Raw genomic sequence first — 22,930 nt, forward strand, 5'->3', positions numbered from 1 at the left:
ACTAGACCTCCATCTTCTAGGCTCTGCTCGGCTGCCTGTGCTCACCCTCCCCCCACCCTGCCCGTCCCTCCCCCGTCCACCCGCTGCACGTTATTCCTGCTTCTCCACCTCGTTTTCCACGGGCCTCGCCTGAGGAGGACGGAAGGTCCGGGAGGGCAGCAGAGGGCGTGTTTGATGCGCTATTGATCTCAACAGCCCGCGACAGCCCGGCGCTCAGTGCAGGCCCCGCGGTCACGTGGTGGGGGGCATAGGGAGGGCCTCTTGGGAGTCCGAGTAGGAAAGTCCCCGCCACGACCCAGTCTCGTCCCCTCCGTGACACCATAAGTTGCAGCTGCTTCCCGATTCCACTGCTTTTCCCTCAGGGGTGGAAACCTGGAGAACGCTTTCTCTAAAGGGAGTTTTCAAAACTGGAGATTTTCCTTTCAAGAGAAACAAAGCCAGTGTCCCAAGGCAGCAGCTCGCACATCAGAGTCTGTCTGGGCCAGGCCCCGGACGGGGGAGTGGGGAGCCCGCCCGCCACCGGCTTACCCGCCCTCCTGCCGGCCAGGCCGTCTGTATCCCAGGAGCCCCGCTTTGTGCTTTGTAGACGGCCAGTCTGAGCTCCACTTACGGAACCAGAGCATCCTCAGTGCAAAGCAAATGCATTTCGGTCCAGATGCCGTTTCTCAAAAACCGGGTTTGAGTGCCGGCCCGGTGGCGCAGCAGTTAAGTGCACACATTCTGTTTCTCGGCGGCCCGGGGTTCGCCAGTTCGGATCCCGGGTGTGGACATGGCACCACTTGACAAAAACCATACTGTGGTAGGCGTCCCACGTATAAAGTGGAGGAAGATGGGCACGGATGTTAGCTCAGGGCCAGTCTTCCTCAGCAAAAAGAGGAGGATTGGCAGCAGTTAGCTCAGGGCTAATCTTCCTCAAAAAAAAAACAAAACCAAAAACTGGGTTTGAAAAACATGCATAATGTTTGAAAGCGTTTTTTAGGACGGCTCAGTGCCAGTGAGTGGTGGCAGTGGTGGCTGGGGGCAGGGAATGTCAGTGGCCTGTTCTCCACCCAGACAGCAGCTGTCCATGCTGAGGGTCCCTATGTGCCAGGGGCTCTTCCAGGGTGTCACATAACCTTCACTCACTGAATCCCGCAGCCACCGTGGTGGTTTCATCTTGTTTTGTCGTCGTTCTCCGTTTTTTTGGGACCCAGGCTTACACAGAATCCCATTCTTTTGGCAACCATGATTGGTCCACGGCCTGGGCGTGTGACCCAGGCAGGGCCCATCAGATCATTCCCTGGAAATGCTGTCTGCAGCCAGGGGCAGCAGCCGTGTCCCTGCCAGGGTCCACGTGCTGGGAGACGGGTCCCTGGAGCCTGTGTTCCCTGCCCCCACCCCTCCCCAGAGGAACCTGCTGTGGCCCGAAGACCAGCAGAGGCATGGGGAGATGGCGGGTGGGGAACACAGGACTGAGCGTCGAGTCCCCGTGCCAGTGCCTCAATCCTCACTCTGGCCTCCCTTTCTTCCCTCCTGGGGCCCTTCAGCATCCGTCCCAGCGCTGGAAACCAGCTGCAGATGAGCTCCCTTTGCTCAAGTTGGCTTGAGTTGGTCTTCTGTCACTTACAGCTGAGGTCCTCACTAAAGTCCTTCCAACAATCACACCTGAGGCAGGCGTCGTGGCCACCCCAGCGGACAGATGAGCGAGCATGCGGTGGGCCCACTCTCTCACACTCTGGACCTCATGCTCTTTCAGTCCACACTGTCCCACCTCCCGTGCGATACATCATCACACCCACAGTGTGACGATTTCCCCACAACCCCACCAGAGTCTTCGGGGGCCCTGGGGCCTAAGCCAGAGGTTGCACCGTTGTAGGCGCAGAGCTTGGGCTGGCCCCCGCCACGGCGCCACCCACTGCCCCCCGCTGTGCATCACGCCAGCAGGAGGGCGCTCAAGCAGATGCGCGAGTGGCTGAGCACGGTGCCCAACGAGAGAGATCAGAACACCACAAACGCAGCCCGAGTCAGGGCACTGCCTGTGGCCTGCTTCCTGGAATCCTCACAGTTGTCTCGTCAATGTGATCATAGCGGCTTCAGCAACGGCAGTGGCACTAAGGAGAGAGGAGCTCCACCCCTCTCCTGCTTTCCTCGCTTGCCGGCCTCGCGTGCCGGGCCTGGGCTGGTCACTCCTGATCTTGGCCCGCAGCATCTCTGTAAGTTGGGGCTCGTTCTGTCCTGCGGACCAGGGATAGAGCATCCGAGAGCTCAAGGGGAAGAGGTGGGGAGAGAACGGCATCTGTCGGCCTGGTGCTCAGGGCTGTAGAGAGACCAGTCGCGTGAGGGTCAGGGTCAAATCCGCCTCACTACCAAAAAAATTATTATTAATTATTTTTTGAGGAAGATCAGCCCTGAGCTAACATCTGCTGCCAATCCTCCTCTTTTTGCTGAGGAAGACTGGCCCTGAGCTAACATCCATGCCCATCTTCCTCTACTTTATATGTGGGACGCCTGCCACAGCATGGCTTGATGAGCGGCGCCATGTCTGCAACCGGGATCCGAACCAGCAGACCCTGGGCTGCCATAGTGGAACGTGTGCACTTAACTGCTGCGCCACCGGGCCGGCCCATAAAAAAAAATTATTTTGATTACACAAGCAGTCAATGAACACCTTCTTGTAAAAACCCAAGTAATGCAGAATGAAAGTCTGTGTGCCCGAAACAGTCAACTACTTTTAAAGGTTGTTATGTACCCTTCCAGATGTGTTCCTAGCCATTTCCATAAGTACAACACTATGTATGTATGTGTGTGTCTATCGAGATAGATGATAGGTAGATAAATAAATAGATTTGGTTTTATGAAAATGAGTTCATCATATTATTTCTATGTTCTACAATTGCATTTAAAAAAAACTTATTTCTGTGCCAGAAAATATATTCTTTTGGTGGTGTATGGTTAAGATTCGGGGCTCTCACTGCTGCGGCCCTGGTTCGTTTCCTGGTCAGGGAACCACACCTCCCATCTGTCGGTTGTCACACCGTGGTGACTGTGTGTTGCTGTGATGCTGAAGGCTGTGCCCCTGGGAGTTCAAATACCAGCAGATCACGCATGGTGGACCGATTTCAGCAGAGCTTCCACACTAGACAGACTAGCAGGACCTGGCCACTTCAGAAAAAAATTGGCCATGAAAACCCTGCGAATAGCAGAAGAGCATTTTCTGACACAGCACTGCAAGGTGAAAGGATGGAGCAAAGAAAGACTGGGCAGGGTTCCCCTCTGCTGTCCACAGGGCGCCGGGAGTCGGAGTCCACTCGAGGGCACTGACCACACAAAGCCTAGGCATTACGTGAGTTTGGTTTCTTCTGTGAATGGGCTGTCCCGTTACCTCTCACGTTGGCTGTTGACCCGTAGAGAGTCTTCTTGTGTTCACGTGTTGATCTTATATCTAGACGCCTCATGTTGTATACATGGGCTAAAGATGGCGCCATATTGGCTCTGGCTTGGTTACTGCTTCATAGCAGCCTGAGTCTGTTAGCTCAACGCCTACTGGCACCAAACTCAAATTTTTACACATCCAGTTGCCTTAAATATATGCCAAATAGCCATATTTTTAGCCATGAGAGCCTGCTGCTTTGCACACCTGACATCTGTGAGCTGTAGAAAAGATGAACTCTGGGCCTACAGGAGATCGCAGGTGGTGGCTGCCCTTCAGAGTTCTCTGGCCCAGACATTCCCCTCATGCTGCTGAGCGACATTACTGATTCCTCTGGGGGGGTCCCTCCCCTGGGGAGTCTGTAGTCACTGGAAGGTTTTGTGCTGTGAGGGACCCCCCTTCCCCCAATCCATACCTGTCAAAAGGTAGCCCTAAGGATGGTCACCCTGTGCTCCTGCCACCTTGTGGTCATCTCTTTTTCCTTAACTAGCCCTGAAATCCTCAACCTTATGACAACTCACTGAACTCTTTATTATTTAGAATTTTTTTCAGTTGCTTAACTTTATTTTCAAGTAACTGTATGGTCAGCTACGACTTCTCTATTGTTCCTTTCCGTTATTTATATCTCATTTGGTTTTCCTGTCATATTGCATTTGCCTTGACTTGATTAATGTTGAATTTCCTCCGTGATGGTGGGCATTCTATCCTTGTTTCTGGCTTTAACGAGGTTGCTTTGAAAGCTTTGCTACAGGCTCCTGGTATGTAAGGGTGCCCTGGTCCAAACATATTCAGGACACATTCACGGCTATGACCTGACACCAAACCACCACTATATCTCATTGGATGAGTGCATCAAACGCCAAAGTCTCCCCCAACTTCCACATGTGACAACTGCCCCCACCCCCAATCTATGCCCCAAGAAAGCAGCTCAAGTTGTCCTGCAAAAATCACAGGTCAGATCATGGCTCTCCCTTGCTCAGAAGCTGCCAGTGTGGGCCAACCCTGATGGCCTTGTGGTTCAAGTTCTGTGCGCTCCACTTCAGCAGCCCGGGTTCAGTTCCCGGGCACGGAACCACGCCACTCATCTGTCAGCAGCCATGCTGCAGCAGTAGCTCACACAGAAGAACTAGAAGGATGTACAACTAGAATATACAACTATGTACTGGGGCTTTGGGGAAGAAAAGAAAAGAGAGAGAGGAAGATTGGCAACAGATGTTAGCTCAGGGCAAATCTTTCTCTGCAAAACCCCCAAAAAACGAAAAGCCCCCCCGCTGGTAGCTTTGCCTCACACTGAGGATAAAATCCAGATTCCTCTGACTAAGGACTCAACCACATGGCTGTGTGTTGCTGTGATGCTGAAAGCTGTACCACTGGTGTCCCACTGGGGTTCTTGGAGGTGGATGCTGAGATGGAGTTTGGGATGCATGCTGTTATTAAGGATTGTCCACTGCGAAGGGAGGGGAACTGGAGGAAGTTTACACAGAGGGAGGAGTCAAAATGACAAAGCTCCCACCCGCCTGGGGAGAGAAAACAGCTCTGGAGTGAAGACTGCCCGTCAGCGTCCCTCGTGAGACTGGGCTGCCTGGCCTCTGCCTCCCGCCTCACTCGGCCACCAGGTTCCAGCTGCTTTGGAAAGAGCGTGCTGACCGTGCAGCTGGGGCAATTACAGGCTCCCTGTTATTCCATACATTTCACTGTTCCCTCCTAGATTTAATTCCTTCTTGCTGGAGTGTGATAGCAGTCTCTTGCCTGAGGTCTGTGGGTAGTACCCTCTTTGGATGTCTGAGAATGGCTTTCCTTCACCCCTCCCCTGGAATGCCAATTTAACTTCATCTAAAACTCTAGATCAGAGGTTGGCAAAAGTGTCCTATAAAGGGCAGAGGTAACTATTTCAGTCTTTTCAGGCCTTGTGGTCTCTGTCACAGTTGCTCAGCTCCGCTGTGACAGCACAAGAACATCCAGAGACAATACCTAAACGGGTGACGTGCTGTGTCCCAATAAAGCTTTATTTACAAAACAGGTGGAGGGCCGATTTGGCCCACGGCCGTATTTTGCTGCCCCTCACTCTGTATTTTAGTTACTTTTTCTCTGATGCCTGCTTCTAGGCTGTGTCCTGGGTCCCGGTGGAGCTGCGCTTGTCACAGGCTGCTGGACATTCGTGCTAACTCACTGCTGGAACTTGGCATCTGCTCTTCATTCCTGGAACCCAGACGCTTTCCCTGCACACTTTCGGTTGTGTAAGAAGCACACATGCTTAGTTGTCAGTATTCTGTGTGTCTGCAACAGGAGGGTGCTTCCCACAGCTGCTCCATGTGTCACCTTCATGGGAAGTCCCACCAGCTGTCTCTTTTCTAGTGTGGTTGGAGCACAGAGAACAAAGAAGACTTGAAGTCCAAGGGGCAGGTGAGGGCTGGACAGGTTGGCCAGCAGGCAGTGGGGATGGCGCCCATCTGTGATTCTGATGCCCCACGCGGGTGCTGGCCCTTTGGGAGTCCTGCTGGGGCTGTCTGGACGGCCGTGCAGGTCAGTGTGACTATCCCAAAACCTGCCAAAATGCATCAAGGGCCTCACAGGTGTGCATTTCCGCTTCCTGTAGTACACGGAGGAAATGCTCAGAAGCTGGTCGAAAATACTCCTCAGAGCGCTGTTAGTTACAGCCAAGATTTGAAGCAGCCAGCTATCACAAGGCAGGCCTGGGAGGCCGTTCGATGACACAGAAGTCCCTTGAAATGATATTGTGTAAATGTGGGGGTGAAACATTGTTCCTCCACTGTGCTTTCAATACGTAAAACGTCCTGGGGGAAAAGACACCAAGAAGTTCTCAGTGGTCACCTGGGGGTAGTGGGATTAGGGGCAAATTTTATTTTCGTCTTTGGACTTCTCTTTTGTCCATTTTTTAAAATAGTGGACATATACTAAGCTTTTAAGAAGTTGATCTTTCTTTTCTTTTTTTTTTTTGAGGAAGGTTAGCCCTGAGCTAACATCAGCGGCCAATCCTCCTCTTTTTGCTGAGGAAGACTGGCCCTGAGCTAACATCCATGTCCATCTTCCTCTACTTTATATGTGGGACGCCTGCCACAGCATGGTGTGCCAAGCGGTGCCATGTCTGCACCTGGGATCTGAACCGGCGAACCCCGGGCCACCAAGAAGCGGAATGTGCGAACCTAACCGCTGTGCTGCCAGGCCGGCCCCTATCTAACTTTATTTTTAAATTAAAGGTTATTTTAATACGTAATACATACACATTCTAAGAAGTAATTCAAACTGTATAAAACTACGCTTGGCAAACAGTTCCTCTCCTCTGCCATCTCCCCATCGCCTCCCGGCGTGGCCGCCCCTGTCGTTCCCCGTGGGTGCCAGTGGAGCTGTTTATACACGGCCAGGCAGCACGTGTACACAACACCTACTCACCGCCCTAATGTCGGATTTTATTCACACTCTTCTGCTCCTCATTTTCTTCCATGTAACATACACGCTTCGAGCCCATCCGCGTCAGCGCACACGGATCTACTCCAGCCTTTTCAGTGGCTCGGTGGCGGGCTGTTATCTGCGTGTAGTCATGAATGGTTTAATCTGACCCCCGAAGGAGGGCATCTGAACTGTTTCTAATCTTTTGAACAATTATTAATATTGTCATATGTACACATCTAAATTACAAGATGATATAATATCGTTGTAATTACTTCTAACAATCCAGAATGTATAAAAGACAAGAAAGAGAAGCCCATTGCATGGGGGGACGCGATCTTTCCGTTAACAATTCTGGGTGAACTGGGCATTCACATGGGAAAAACGTATTGCGACCTGTGCCTCCCACGAGGCATGAAAATCCATTCCCTGTGGATTGCAGATCTAAGTGTGAAAGGTGAAAAAAACCGGGCTTTTAGAGGTAAAGATTTCCTGAAACAGTGCTCAAGAAGTGCTAACCATAAAATGAGAAATTGGTCACCGGGACTGTATTGAAAATAGGAACGTGGTCCGTCCAAAGCTGCCGTCGACAGGCTGTAAAGGAAAGCCCTGTGGCAGTTCTCAGAGTCCATGTCGTGCCCCTCGCTTGAACTGGGTTCTCTGTAGCGGTCCTGAGGCCCACTGCGCTCGGCTGAGGCCCGCCTGGCCCTGAGCTTCAAGTTTCCTTCCAGCTCCAGTAAACTTTTTAGCAATTCTGGATAATCGCCTCTCCGGTGCTGCTGCATCCAATTCTAAGAGAGGAAATAAATTCATCTGAGAAAAAGCTTGCTCGCAAGAGAAGGTGACGCTAGCACGTGGTAAAGACTCCGGGCGGGCTCACCCTTCAGAGCCCATCCCAGGAAGTCACACCTGGGTCAACAAGGCGCCTGGCGGGGACGTGGGAGCAGGCTCCCACACCGAGCTGCTCGTCAGGCCAGGTCTCCGGCCGGCTGCTCCCCAAGGTGGGCGGCCACTGTCCCGGGCACACTGAAGGGGTCGTCCTCGCCCAGTGTGCAGAGCTGTGTGTGGCTCAGCAGTGACTGCAGCGGGCAGAAAGGGAAGAAACGTGGCAGGTGTCTGCTCCCTGCCGGCCCCTGGCCTTCAGCCCCCTCCTTTGCCCCAGCCTGGTGAGGATGACCACCCTCGCTTTCAGACAAGGAAGAGGACGCTCCTGTGGGTGAAGCGATGTGCCCAGCATACTGGTCAGATAATTGATGCTTGCTGCCACCCTAGACAGGCGCCTAGGTCTTCACACACCATGCAGGGGTAGTTCCTGCTCATGCCCATGTCCCAGGAGTTGGGGCTCTTCTCCCCCCATCATCCAGCAGCCCAGGACAGAGGGTCTGCCTTCTTGCGGGAGCACTGTCTGGGACACGTGGCCTCTGAGGGGAAGAGGCTCCCTTGGGAGGAGCACAGTCTCCTGGGCAGCCTGACCACGTCCCCACTCCGACTGTCTGGAGCCCAGGGCTGGCTGACTGTCCCTGTCCCCCCAGGTGTGGCCGCGGCCTTTGGACTTGGTGGCATCCCCCAGTAGACCGGGAGCTCCTTGAGGGCAGAGACGCCGTGCTCGTCTTCTCTCCTCAGCACCTAGAATCCTGCCAGCTGGGGAGGACTCCAAGAAAGACAGGGTGTGGCCCAGGGAGCAGAGGCATGGAAAGTTGGAGGAGCTTACGAGGGTAGTCAGGGGGCAGCTATACGGACCCAGTGTCAGCTGCCTCAGGGGCTTGGTTCGCTGCTGCTGGAGGCGATGTTCATCAGCCTGCCACCGCGAGGCTACCTCCGCCTCCCCCGTCTCTGCTCTGTCACTCCTGTCACTGCCCACCATGTCCTTCACGGGCCCCAGGGGAGCCTCAGGTTTCTCTGACTCGTATCTCCACGGCTCTGCTGCTCGCCTGCACACCGGGGGCTCCCACCCCAAGGGGCCCCTTCTAAATGTGTGTGTGTGTGTGTGTGTGTGTGTGTATCTCGCTGTGTGTCTGTCTCTATGAGTGTATCTGTTTGTACCTCTGCGTATCTGTGCGTCCGTGTGTGTCTGTGCATGTATCTGTGTGTCTGTATGTGTGTGTCTCTGTATGTGTGTGCGTGTGGCCTGGCTCTGGGAGCCTCAGTTCCGGTGTTATTTTACTTTTCGAATATAACAGACGACTGATTCCCTCTGTGGCTTTTGCTGCCCCTTTTCCGCCCCAGAACCCTTGCCCGGCAGTTCTCCTGCTGGGCTTTTACTCTGTCTGAGTTCCGCCCCCGCTCCGGCAGTGTGAGCGAGTCCTAACATGGGCCTGACAGTTGATTGTGAACCTGCGGCGTGGAAATCTCAAGTCCACCCCAAAGCACCCCAGAGTTGCCTCGTCTGGGGCCATCCGGGTCGCCGGCATTTTCACCCTGTTCCCTGACGGAGCAGACAGGGTTGAGTCAGGCTGCTCGGAGACCCCCGTCCTCACCTCCCTCCCCCGGGAGACAGGGTGAGTTCCCTGGAGACTCAGATCGGAAATTCATGGGGAACTTTCCACTTTCTTTTTTTTTTCTTCTTTTTCCTATTTCTACTAACTTCTTAGACAGTCGGTGAGAGCCCAGTGCACAGTCCTAAGGATTTTTGAAAGTTAGACACATCTGGGCTGAGCAATTCCACTCCTTGGTATGCACCCAAACAATTAAAAGCAAAGAGCGAAGAGATGTTTGTGACTCATGTTCGTAACAGCAGTATTTCTAACAGCCAAAAGGTGGGAACGCCCCAAATGTCCACTGATGGAGGCACAGATAAGCACAATGCAGCATATACAGGCAATGGAATATTAGTCAGCCTTACAGAGGAAGAAAATTCTGGCACAGGCTACAACACGGATGAAATTGAAAACATTATGCTCAGTGAAATAAGCCAGGCGACAAAAGGACAGATTCTGTATGATTCCACTTATAGGAAATACCCAGAATAGGCAGATCCACGGAGACAGAGAGTAGAACAGTAGTTACCAGGGGCCAAGGGGAGAGGGATTGTTTATGGGGACAGAGTTTCTGTTTGGAAAGGTTCTGGAGATGAGGGTGGCAATGGGTGCACAACAACGTGAAGGTGCTTAACGCCACTGAACGGTACACTTAGAGCAGCAAATTTTATACACATTATAAATTTCATATATGTATTTTACCACAACTTAAAAAATTAATAATGTAAAAAAAAAAAGCGCCTGGAATCGGTTTGGGAAAGTTTTGCTGGAAGCAGGAATGGACGTGCTGAGGAAAATCCTGGCTGAATATCAGGAATGGAAGCCCATCAACCCTCTTGCAGCCTCTCGCACAGGCAACTTTAATCTCTTCTGTGGATTAAAACACACAAGACCAACACATTAAATACTTCTCGCAAAAACCAGATGGATACATTCTATGGTCCGTTTACACTGTAAATCCACAATTGAGATGAGAAAGAAGGGGCCAGCCCGGTGGTGCAGCGGTTGAGTGTGCACGTTCTGCTTCAGCGGCCTGGGGTTCACAGGTTCGGATCCCAGGTGCAGACATGGCACCACTTGGCACCCATGCTGTGGTAGGCGTCCCACATATAAAGTAGAGGAAGATGGGCACAGATGTGAGCTCAGGGCCAGTCTTCCTCAGCAAAAAGAGGAGGATTGGCGACAGATGTTAGCTCAGGGCTGATCTTCCTCAAAAAAAAAAAAAAAAACGATGAGAACTAAATCAATTCTGGAAGCTTGAACAGGTGTTATGAATTAAATTGTGTTCCCTCAAAAGTCATATGTTGGAGTCTTAGCCCCAGTACTTCCGAATGTGGCCTTATTTGGAGAGAGGGTCTTGACAGACGAATCAAGTTACAGTGAGGTCATCAGGGTGGGCCGAATCCACTATGACCATGTCCTCATAAAAAGGGGAAGTTTGGGGATAGACAGACGGACAGGGAGAACGCCATGTGAAGATGGAGGCAGACATCCGGGTGATGCTTCCACGAGGCAAGGAATGCCAAAGACGGCCCGCAAACCCCCAGACGCTGGGAGAGAGGCAGGGAGCAGACTCTCCCTCAGAGCCTCGGAAGGGACCAGCCCTGCTGGCCCCTCGATCTCAGACTTCCAGCGTCCAGAACTGTGAGAGGATGGACTTCAACCGTCTAAGCCCCTGGTCTGTGGTGCTTTCTTATGGCCGACCCAGGAAACTAACACGAGCGGTTTAAGACGACAGACAGCGTTTCTCCCCTCTGTGTCTGTGTTCACACTTCCCTCTTCCGAGGACACAAGTCCTGTCGGATGAGAGCCCACTGTGCTGCATTCTGATCTCAGCATAACTAATGACGTCTGCAGAGCCCTCGCTCCCCAGTAAGGTCAGTGACAGGCCCTGGGAGTTAGGGCTTCAGCATGTCTTTTGAGGGGACACAATTCAACCCATAACAGCCTGCCCTCCGGCCCCTCCCCCCGAAATTCATGTCCTTCCCGTGTGCAAAATGCATTCACGCTATCCCAATGTCCCCCAAAGGTGGAACATCCCAGCATCAGCTCGAAACCCCAAATCTCACCTAAATACTGTGAGTCAAAGCCTCGATGTCTGCTCCCCTCTGTCCTAGGCCGGGCACGGGGGAGGCGCCGCGCGAGCGTCCAGGAGAAGACAGCACCCACGCCGACTCCAGGTGCCGACTTCTGCGCGTGCCCTGCTCCCCGCGCAAAGGAGAACAGTGATCACTACCACAACCGTTTATTCACTCACCAGCTGTTTACTGCACACCCACTGCGGGCCGGCCCTGGGGACCCTGCCGTGCATCCATCACACAGAACCCCTGAGTCTGGTGGGGAAGAATAAGACATAAACACGTAATCAGCATAAAATGCGATCCTTGGCTTCTTCTGTCACGGTGCTTGTCTCCTAAATCAATCCAAAAAATGCACAAGATTGCATTCTGTAAAACAAAGCAAAACGGTTTCTACTGACTTTCGTTGCTTCTTCCTGAGACTTCACGTCTCTAGACAGACCTGAAAAGTGTTTTTCACTCAAAGGTTGAGATTCTGATTTCACTGATTTTCTCTATGGTTTTCTGTTTTCTATTTCATTGATTTCCACTCTGATTTTTTTTTTTTTGAGCAAGATTAGCCCTGAGCTGACATCTGCCACCAATCCTCCTCCTTTTGCTGAGGAAGACTGGCCCTGAGCTAACATCTGTGCCCATCTTCCTCTATTTTATATGTGGGACACCCACCACAGCATGGCTTGCCAAGCAATGCCATGTCCGCACCCGGGATCCGAATCAGCGAGGCCTGGGCTGCCGAAGTGGAACGTGTGCACTTAACCGCCGCGCCACCAGGCCAGCCTCTCCACTCTGATTTTTATTTCTGTTCTTCTGCTTATTTTGAGTTTCATTTGTTTCTTTTTTTCTTCCTGCTTTTTCTCCCCAAATCTCCCCAGTACATAGTTGTATATTCTTAGTTGTGGGTCCTTCTAGTTGTGGCATGTGGGACGCCGCCTCAGCGTGGCCTGATGAGCAGTGCCATATCCGTGCCTGGGATCTGAACCAGCGAAACCCTGGGCCGCTGTGGTGGAGCCCACGAACTTAACCACTTGGCCCCGGGGCTGGCCCCTCATTTGTTCTTATATTTCTAGTTTCTTATGATGGAAGCTGAAGTCAATAATTTACCTTTCTTTCTTTCTCTAAAAGATTTTTAAAAACCAGCTTTATTGAGCTATAATTCATACCATACAAGTCACTCCTTTACGCGATTCAGTGGTTTTAGTATATTCACAGATGTGTACAACCGCCACTGCAATTAGTTCAGAACATGATCATCACCCCAAAAAGAAACCCGCGCCCATAAGCTGTCATTCCCCATTTCCCCCCTCCCCCAGCCCCTGGCAACACTAACCGACTTTTTGTCTCTGTAGACTTCCCTATTCTGGACACTTCTTATAAACGGAATCATATAATATGAGTCTTTCGTGACTGGCTTCTTTCCCTTAGCATAATGTTTTAAAGGTTCATCCATATCATAGTGCGTATCAGTATTTCATCCTTTTATATGGCTGAATAATATTCTCTAATCTTCCATTGTTGGATGTAGCCCATTTTGTTTATCCATTCATCAGTCAATGGACATTTGCGTTGTTTCCACTTTTTGCTATTATGAACAATGCTGCTATAAACACTCGCCTGCACATTTTTATGTGGACTTACGTTTTCATTTCTCTTGGGTACATACCTAGGAGTGGAATTGCTAGGTCATACGGTAATGCTATGTTTAACTGTTGAGGAACAGGCTTCAAGGGGCAGCTGAAAGGTCAGCCACGGGGTGCACTCCCCCTCGAGGGGCCTGTGATGGGAAGGAGAAAGGAGGCGGGGTCTCCGGGTAGGGGACGGCTTGTTGTCCTATGGAGAGTTCACACTGAGGCTGGCACAGAAGGGTCCTTCCGAACCCTCACCTCTCAGGGGCAGAAGCTGAACCATCTCCTGCCCCACTGGGTGGAGCTGAACTGGGGTGGCCTGGGCCACGCCTGGAGGGAGGAGCTGGTGTGGGTGGGATGAGGGGCCACTGGTGAGTTGGATTGAGATCAGCAGGCCCACAAGGTTGGGTGGAGAGAGAAAAGAGGCCCCGAGGAGGATGACCTGGGCGGACAGGTGACTCCCAGGGGGCTCACAAGGAGGGCTGTGCTGGGCCCGTCCTCAGGCTCCAGGGCAGGCTCTCCATCGTCCCTCAGGAAGACGCTCCCCGTAGGGAGCTCACCCTTCTGCCTTCCAAAACCTCAGGGCACTGCTCAGGAGCTGCCCAGAGCAACAGCTCACACGGCAGCCACCGAGGCTGTTTGAAAGCACGGGCCGGTACGTGTCATGTCTTCATCTTTTTTTTTTTTTTTTAAGATTGGCCCTGAGCCAACGTCTGTTGCCAATCTTCCTCTTTCTTTTTTCCCTTCTCCCCAAGCCCCCCAGTACATAGTTGTGGATTCTAGTTGCAGGTCCTTCTGGCTGTGCTCTGTGGGACGCCGCCTCAACATGGCTTGATGAGCGATGCTAGGTCTGCGCCAAGGATCCGAAGAGACGAACCCCTGGGCCGCTGAAGCAGAGCACCCAAACTTAACCACTCGGCCACGGGGCGGCCTGTCTTCCATCTTTTCAGTGCTGCCCCTACAGCTCCTGCAGTGACCCCTGTTCTGAGCCTCCCCTTTCCTCTCCAGATGCCTGGTCCTCACTGGGGACCTTCCCTCTCCTTGCCCTCAAGGATCACGCCAAACCTCTCAGCCCTTATCATGAGCTGTGAATGCCCAGAGAGCTGGTAGAAGGTTATTTTCCGGGCTGGCTGTGAGGGTGTTTCTGGAAGAGACCAGCAGTCACGTCAGCGCACCGAGAGCAGACCCGCTGGCCGGGTGGGGGGGGAAGGGCGACTGTGCTCTCTGACAGCGCTAGCTGAGACTCCGTGTCCTCCCGCCCTCGGAAGTCACGGCTCCTGGTTCTCCAGCCTTCAGATTAAGACCAGGATGTGCACCAGCTGGCCCCTGGTTCTCAGGCTTTTGGACTTAGACTGAATGACACCACCAGCTTCCCGGGGTCTCCGGCTTGCAGATGGCAGATGATGGGACTTCTTGGCCCCCGTAACCCCATGAGCCGATTCCTACCATAAATCTCCTCTGATCTACATCCACACACACCCTATGGGCTCCACTTCTCTGAGAATCCTGCCTAACACGCACCTGGACCCCTGCTTCTGGGCTGGGCGTTGCCCGCAGCACCTGGCCCCAAGCTGATGACAGGACTGGCCGGAAAGTCCCACCCGCCTCCAGGGCATCTTACACACAGGACTTGGGGTGCAGGCATCCCCTTGGTGCCTTGGGTCGCCGGCCAGGATGCCCGGCCCTCTGTGGCCAGCCTCTTCTGCCCCGTTTGTAAAGGGGGCTCAGGCGAGATGCTGACGGCATCCGACACACCAGGACGCCTGTGGGGGACGGTCTCCCACTGGCAGGACCTGGACGTGCAGACGGTGTGAAAGTAGCTCATGAGCAGGGGCTGTATGCACAAGCCTCCAGTGAGGGCAAGTCCTCGGAGGCACCGTGCAAGTGGAAAGTGCTGGGGGGCACCGAGGCGTGGGCGAGGAGTCAGGGGACCCAGTTCCCGGCCGGCCCTGTCCCTAACTCGCTATGTGACAAGAAAGAGGTCTGTTTCTCTCTGGGCCTCAGTTTCCTGTGCTCTAAAACAGCCCTGGATTACATGGTGGCTGGGGCCCATTTCGGCTCTTGACAACACGTGAGCCCCAAGCACAGTGGGGCAGACGCGCCCCCACTGCCCTCCTCAGGCCTCGGTCCTACGGAGCAGCTGTCCCGTGGGCTGGCACGGTTCTGGGCCTCTGTTCTCCCAAACCGTCTACTCAGCCCAGCCTGGGAGCTCTGCCGGGCCCGGCATGTGATGTCACCTCTTCCACTGAGGACGGGGCTCCTCCAGCACGTGCCACCAGCCTCCCTCCCTCTCCTCTCTGGGGAAGAGAGCTGATACGGGAGGTCTGCCAGCAGGGACCCCACATGCTTCTCTTGGCCCCGTGATGAAAGACGTCTGCCCACTCTGGGGGGGGGGCGGCAGGGGCTCAGTGTCAGGAGAGCCACCGGCCCGCAGATAATGGCCACATTCTCCAAAACCAACTGCCACAGCAATAAAGGGAGTTCTTTGGTTTCCCATCTGCCATGTCATTTTCCTGGTCCCTCCCCTTGTTGAGAACACAGGAGAGGAGCTATCGGCTGGGCCCGCAAACATCTGATGAGAAGGGTCCTTCTCACCACCCCAGATCGCTCGTCACTGACAAAGCTCGCATCCCTAGCATGGCTGGCCCCAGGTACCCCTGACCTCTGGTCTCTACTCCCTGCCTGCCCCCCGAGTCCCCACCAGCACAGTGAGCATCTTGCAGACCCTCTGTTCTCTAGAGACTCAGCCTGGAACATTCCCTCCTCCCTTCTTGAACCACCCAGCCCAAGTTACCTTGGCCTGGCTAATAGCTATCTTTCAACTCAGGTCCCAACCTGGCTGTCACCTCCTCCAGGAAGCATTCCTGGATTGCCCAAGCTGCTTTAAGTGTCTCTTCTGTGCCTTTTTCCATCTGGGCCCTGGCCACACAGGGAGGTCTTTGCTGTTGTCTTAGCTGAGGACGTGGGCTGTGCTTGACTTCTCTCAGGGCTGTTGAGCGGAACAGAATGACCCAGAGCTGGCAGCTGCCCTGGCAGTCCTGAAGGAACTGTTTTTCCCTCCTGTCCTTCCCCCGTCACTGCCCCCTCCTTGTCCCTTCCTTCCTCGTCCGGTTCATTTTGTCTTCCTTCACTCTGTTGATTCCCTCACGTGCTGGGATACTGACAGAGCTGCAAAGGGGCCTCCTTGGGAGGCTGATGCCCCCCCTCCACGTCCAGCCTTCTCTCTGGGCCGCGCCTGCCTTCAGTTCCCCACGTCAGCCTTAGTTTATAGACAAGTCAGGCCAGATTGCCAGGTGTCTGGCCCCGTCTGGAAGCTAGCGGTTTGCTTTGAGTGATAAATGGGCTCAAGGGGGCTCGGCCCCGAGCCAGCACACCCGGTCAGTCCCGGGCCGCCTCGCTGGTTTCCCCAATTCTGCAGAGTTCAGCCAGGAGAAATGATTTAAATAAGTTCCTCCCAATTTTCCTTTGTTCCTGGAAACATCTCGCTCATGCTGTTCATGTTTCGAAAAATCACTGCAACAAATGGCATTCAGAACCCTCCTCTGCTGGGGACGACGGAATTCTTCTGTCCCTGTGTTTTTATTCCTGCCAGCAGGGAAGCCATCTGCGGCAGATAAATACCCACCACGAGTGAGTGGAGCCTTTGGAATTCGTCTTCGGAAAGCCAAGGAGGAGCAGGCGCTCTGACTGCTTTGTGCAACCGGGGGAAATATTCGTACCCCTGGGCTCAGGAGTGTTTTGAGTGAAAAATGTGAACGTTTATGTCCCCCGAATCCTGCCTCTCTCCAGGACCCCGAGTTCAGGGGCCAGGATGTTCCCCTGTGCCACAAAGCCCCTCAGCAGGGAAGCCCACTGTGGCAGAAACGAAACCAAAGACACCTGAGCCACAGCCACAGAAAAGCAGCCAAGCGCGTCCCGCAGCCCCACCAGGGAATTGTCTCTGTTAGACAGGGCACACGGCAGGAGACGGTTCTCTACAGGCAGAATGTGAGACAGTTTACATAGCAGAATTCTAACTCTGTAGAAAATCATCTAACGAGGTGGAGCCACAACCTTTCACAAGCTGCTCGAGGCGTGGAGCAGAGGGTGCGTCCTTCTGTAAGCCCCAGGGCCCCGGCATGTCGCCCTGTGCCGGCCCGACTTCCAGCCTCCTGCACTCGTGTCTCTGCCAGGCCCGCCCAGGGGCTTCCACGCACACAGTGGCTGCAGGCGCCTGGGAAGTGGCCCAAGCTGGGGTGGCCCTGAACCGGTGCCCACGCCCAGTGAACAGACGTGCGACGGGGCCGAGGCGGCGGTAAGATGCCCTGCTCCATTCTCAGAGCACCCACAGTCCATGCGTGACACCGCTGGAAAAGTGACTCATACATAAGAACCCTCCCCAGGACACCCTCCACGGAGGCATCCATCGCGTGCAGGGCCAGCCCTTTCTGTGGTTCAACACCCCCTCACCCCTCCAACCCCAGACCACAGGCTCCTTGAGGCCACCGACTTGGTCTCATTCCCTGCGTGTCCCAAAACCCAGCACAGCCCCCGGAAGGTGCACACGGATGAGGGTCGAGTCGAGCTGACTTAATGAGAGCTGGCATCCACACAGTCAGGGAGGCGGGCTGCCTGCCCTGGCAAGGGCACCCTCTGGGTGTGCAGCCAGGAGCCGGGACCCAGTGGAGCTCCTGAAGCGCCGCCGAGGTTGAGGGCCTTGAGGGAGAAGCAGGGAGGGGAGCTCCAGCCAGGGGCATCCGGCTCCTCTCTGTCCGCTCGGTAACCCCAGCCGGGTTCCCTCACTGCCATCGGAGGTGCACCCTGGGCTTTGTTCCCTGCAGAAGCTTCTCTGGGATGCCTGCAGCAGGGGTGAGGGCGTGAGTGTTGGAATTTGATGGACCCAAGTTTCAACCCACCCCCACCCTCTGGCAAATTGCTTCCCTGCACTGAGGGTCCACTTCCTCACCTAAAAGCACAGGGGACACCACCAGCCCCACAGCGTGCTGTGTTGGTTCAGGGAGATGGCACGTTGACAGCACTGCAGAGGGCTCAGAGCAAGTGCTCAATACTAGCAGTGGTCACGGTTGCAGGTACTGGCCCTGAAGGGCCGTGTTTGGGGGTGAAGCCGCAGACACACTGCTCCAGAAACGTGCGCCCTCTGAGAAGTTTGGGCGCTGGCCTCTGATCCCGACCCTCCCGCTGGCATCTCTGGGCTCTGCAGGATGAAGCGTTGCAATCTCAAATGCTTCACCTGCCAGGTGTAAGACTCTGGGGCGTGGTGGGGTCTGTGGCCACCAGAATGGAGCCTGTGACCCTGTTGAAAGGCAAGACTGATAAGCAGCCTGTCGGTACCGATACCACCACACCAGCTGTCCGAACGACCAAATACTTCCATCCTGGTTGGTGAGAAGCTGATGCCCTGGCCACCATGGCCCCTGTCCTGGGACCCCTGGGAGCTCTGCAGGATTCAGCACCTGCAGGGCCAGCCTGGGGCTGGCCGGGGCCTCTGGGACCTGTGTCCATTCTGATTGGTCGGTGCGGGGGCTGTACCAATTATAAGTATTTTCTATTTCACCCCTGACTAAAGATGCTCAAATTGACACAGATGTAAAACCATGGTGCTGACTCCGTGAAACGCCTTCGGCTTGACCTGCCGCAGCTGGGCCCTCCAGTGTCGGGGCAGGGGACACGGACGATGGGGCTTGGACTCCCAGCCCCATCCTGGCCAGGGGCTGGGAGTGTAAGCACATCCCTTCTCCCCACGATGCCTCTTCCTCATTCTTGGGGGCAGCAGTCGAGGCTCCAAGCTCCTCCCTCCAACCTTTGTTACTGAGGCCACTCGGGTCATCTCTAGAGCTTATCCCCCCAAAGTTGTGACCAGGCTTCCCCCAGATTGCCGCTCTACATCCAGACCCCAAAAAGGAGGGTAACCATCCACGCGACCCTCTTCTCCACCCCTCCCCCCCCACCAACAGCCCACCTCCCGGTGGACCCACCTCCAGCCTCGAACACGATAAGCAGCGTATAACGCTCTGGTTTGCTCTCTGTGTGGAACGCTCACTGCTTTTGCTTGGGTGCCTTACTCATCCTCTAAGCTTTGGCTCTGGCACCACCCCCTCCAGGAAGCCTCTCTTGACAAGCCCCATATGGCTCAGGTGCCTGCTGGGCCTCCACAGACCGCGTGCTTCTCCCCATCACAACCTCGTCAACCTTTATCAATGTTGTCTTGCTGCATTTCTGTTTCTACTGGACTGAGCTTCTTGAGGATGGCTCCCAGCACAGAGGAGGTGCTTAGGGGTAAACGCTTGTGGAGAGAACGGTTGGTGGACAGAAGGATGGAGGGGTGGAGGGACATATGGGTGGATGGATGATGGTGGATGGATGGGTGGACAGAGGGATGCATAGATGAATGCATGGCCGTATGGATAAATGGATGGAAGGATGCTTGAACCCGGCAGGGTTTGCTGGCAAGTTTTTGGGGGAACACGCTCTCTCCAACCTCAGGTTTACACTGTAAAGCATTCTATGCCTCCCTTACCTCTGCTCCTCTCTTCTTTTGAACGTCTGAGTCACGGTCTCTTGGGGGCTTCCTGGCTGCCCCCAGTCCTCCTCACCATTTTCCCTGGAGGCCTCAGGGCTCTTATGCCCACTCGACTCCTCTGTAGGCCCGGCATTCTCAGGGTGGGCAAGCAGGTCTACCGCCAGACTCCTGCCACCCTTCCAGCTCTGAAATCGGGCAACTTATTGAGTCTGCGGAGACGTTACAGGTGGTCAGAAGCCTGGCCTGGTTAGTTTATTTGAAGTAGGCTCTGTCCCTTCCTAACTGTATGGCATTGGACAAACTGCTTAACCGCTCTGAGCATCAGTTTCCTCATCTGTAGCATGGAGTTATCTTGAGGTTGTATGAGAGAAGGGTGCAAGCACAGACCATAGTGATGTGTCAGAGATGCTGTTCCCATGGCAGACGGAGAGGGGGCTATTCTAAAGTGGGGTCTTTCCTCTGGAAAGTTCCGCTTCTGCCGATCTTCCCAGGGCTGCAGTTGAGTGGTCCCCAGATGTGGGGCACGTCAGGCTCTCTGCCTCAGGGATGGAGAGGACAATTGCATGCAATGATCATTCGGATTGTTCCAGCCCTTAGCTTTTATTCTCTGAGGGTTAGCAGCTGTGGAGTGTGACCCAGGCTCATTTCACAAATGGCGGTAATCAGGGCCCAGAGGCGCTGCAGCCCGGAGAGGAAGGCACTCCTCAAGGAGGGAAGCGAACCCACGTGGATCAGTCCTTCAGAGAGCTGAAGTCAGGCCCGGACGCTGAGGGCCGGGAGATGCTGAGGGACCCGGCAGGGCCTCCCACCCACAGCGTGCATGGCGATCTGTCAACGTGGCGACTCCCTACAGTAGCCCTGTTGTAAGCAAATGGCGTGTCTGCCACATTTGGGGACCGCGGGATTGGGTTCCTGGGGCCTTTGCTTATTATGGGCTGTGGTTGAGCCTGGGGGAGGGGGAGAGGAGGCGATGGGCCTGTGAGATCGCTCATCAGGTCTCGGGGTGGAGTGAGCTGGCCGAAGCAGGAGCGAGGCCCAGAAGGAGAAAAGAAGGAAGTACGATGACGCGAGGCTGAGGAGCAGACGGGCGTCCAGTACCCGCTCCAGTGTCTTGTGGGGCAAGGTGCCTGGGGAGACGGGAGGTGGGCGTGGTCACCGGGTCTGAGCAGACATCCCCTCAGCAGGAAAGTCAGGAATGAGTTTAGCTCCAAGTCCAAAAACCTGACTACCAGAGACTTGGAACAGTTAGGAGTTTACAGTCCTTCTGCAAGGAACATAACAAGATGTCCAGAGGGAGTGGCCCCCGGCCTGGAGTCGGCTGCCGCATGACGCTGCCACGGCGGAGGCTGCTGTGTCTCGGACATCACATGCACGTCCCAGGCAGGAAGATGGAGGACTGGAAAGGGCCTTTTTCCTCACGTGGTCCTTGCTTTTGTGGTGAGGAAGGGAAGCTCCGCCCAGCAGACTTCCCTTTACCTCTCATTGGTTACCACCAGGTCATATGCCCACCCTTTGACCAATCGCAGGCCAGGAGAATGGGGTGCCAGGACGGCCGTGGACCAATCACGACTCACCCCTTTCCCGCGGAGGACTTACCTAGCCCCAGAGTCAGAAGGCTGCGCGTGCGGCCCAGGCCTCGGGGCGTGGAGGGCAGGGCAGGGTCAGCGTGGTGGCCGCGGTGGGGGCGAAGGCGGTGCAAAGGCCGTGCACGCGTGACCTTGCTTAAGGAGGAGCCAGTTCCTGTCCCTTGTAAAGACGGAGGAACGAGACTGGGGCGATGCAGTCCCGCGTCCAGGGTCACACCCGCAGAGGCTCGCCGCAGGCTGCCGCTGTCCCCGCCTGCTCACGTTCCCCTTGCAGATGCTCCAGCCGAGACCCTGGGCACGGAGGGATCCCGGCTGCCAGGTTACTTAGGCAACCCCCGCCGGATGCCAAGGCACTTTGAACCAGGTGGCATCCTTGGCTTGCATACCTCCAGTGATGGGGAGCTCTCCACCTATCCAGGCCTGGCGGCTCTTGCCAGGCAGTGTGGGCACAGGGAGGACCTCTCAGTTCCTGGGGGTGACTGGAAGGCAAACAGACAGTGAAAACCCAGCCAGGAAAGTTCTAGTCACCATCCATGCTCTGGTGTATAGAGAAAGAGCTTAGAACAATGCGGCCTGGGAGCCCCATGCAGGGATCAGGGGTTCGACTTGTCCGGCCCTGGCTCTGCTTTCAAGCTGTTATCTGGGAAATCGCTTCAGTCCTCCCCCACTCCCAAGCTTGTCCTTGTCCCCATGGCTGTGAGGGATGACTCAGATCCAAGAAGGTCCTCAGAAAGTCTTTCTCTCTCTCTTTCTCTGTTAAAGCTATAAAAATACTTCACAAAAATACCTTGAGAGTTTCCAGGGCCGGCACTGAGCTGCCAAGAAAACGGCAGACTCTGGAAAACAAACAGTTGGCAGTGATCCTTGGGCCCAGCTTAGGGGGACCGAGGAAAGATTCACCCTCTGTCTCCCTCCGACTCCCCCCAGAGTCAGAACCCGGCTCCCAGGAAGGTCCCACAAGGCCGTTCTCAGTGGGTACTAGGTGCAGAAGCTGGTCACTCCCTGCCACCCTCCCAAGGTCGGGGAGAAAGGCTGCTGCTCTGCTGGGGAGAAATGACACCAGGGGAAACTCATTTTTTCCAGACCCTGGGCCCACATGTGTGCTGTTCCCAAGGTCTGATTGCAGGGGCAAAAACGGCTGCTGGTGGGTGAAGGAGGTGACAGAAAGGTGAGCAGAGGCCAACAGGATGTTGGAGAGCAGGAAGGAACCTGAGAGCCCTTGGCTGGCTCACCGTGCATGGGAGCCCTGGGCGGCAGCATGGTCCCTGCTGGTCCTTTAAGGCCAGTGGGGTCACCTTCCTCCTCTACTTTCCGCCTCCCGCCCCCTCCTCCCTCCAGCCCACAGTGGGAGGTTGAGAGCAGTGTTCTGGAGCCAGGGGCTCTGCCGGCCAGCTCTAGTCTGCCCCTTACTCCCTGAGCCTCATGTCCTCATCTCCAGGAGCTCGGCCAGATTATGCTGCTGTGACAGACGGCTCCCCAACCCCAGGGGCTTGAAGCAAAGGCTTATTTCATGCTCAAATCCCATGCCCTTCATGGACCAGCTGAGAGCTCTGCCAGAAGTCTTTCTCATCTGGTGTCTGAGGCTGGGTTCCCCCAAAGCTGGCCTCAAGATAAAGCTCTGCATGCAGGCAGTTTATTTGGGGCACAATCCCGGGAGGTGCTAGTAGGAGAGTGAAGTTGAGAGGGAGGGAGGTTGCATTATATGGAGCAGGCGACCCCTGTGGGCAATGGGCTCCATCGCATGGGGGGACCCTGGGAAATGGTGTAGAACCACCCACCGTCCCCCTGCCAGCCCCGGGGCAGGGTTGTCCCGCCAAGGGCAAGGATGCT

General features: G+C 54.9%; 1 long non-coding RNA gene across 1 annotated transcript; it reads right to left on the reverse strand.

The window, feature by feature from the left end:
• Window positions 1-9,531: 9,531 nt before the first annotated feature.
• On the reverse strand, window positions 9,532-21,712 carry LOC138923531 (uncharacterized). Its single transcript, XR_011437253.1, has 3 exons — window positions 19,512-21,712; window positions 11,364-11,627; window positions 9,532-10,164 (listed from the first exon to the last, which is right to left on the reverse strand). It is a non-coding gene; the product is annotated as an uncharacterized lncRNA (long non-coding RNA).
• Between the last annotated feature and the right edge of the window lie 1,218 nt (window positions 21,713-22,930).

Source organism: Equus caballus, chromosome 3, assembly GCF_041296265.1.
Source record: "Equus caballus isolate H_3958 breed thoroughbred chromosome 3, TB-T2T, whole genome shotgun sequence".
Classification (NCBI taxonomy): domain Eukaryota; kingdom Metazoa; phylum Chordata; class Mammalia; order Perissodactyla; family Equidae; genus Equus; species Equus caballus.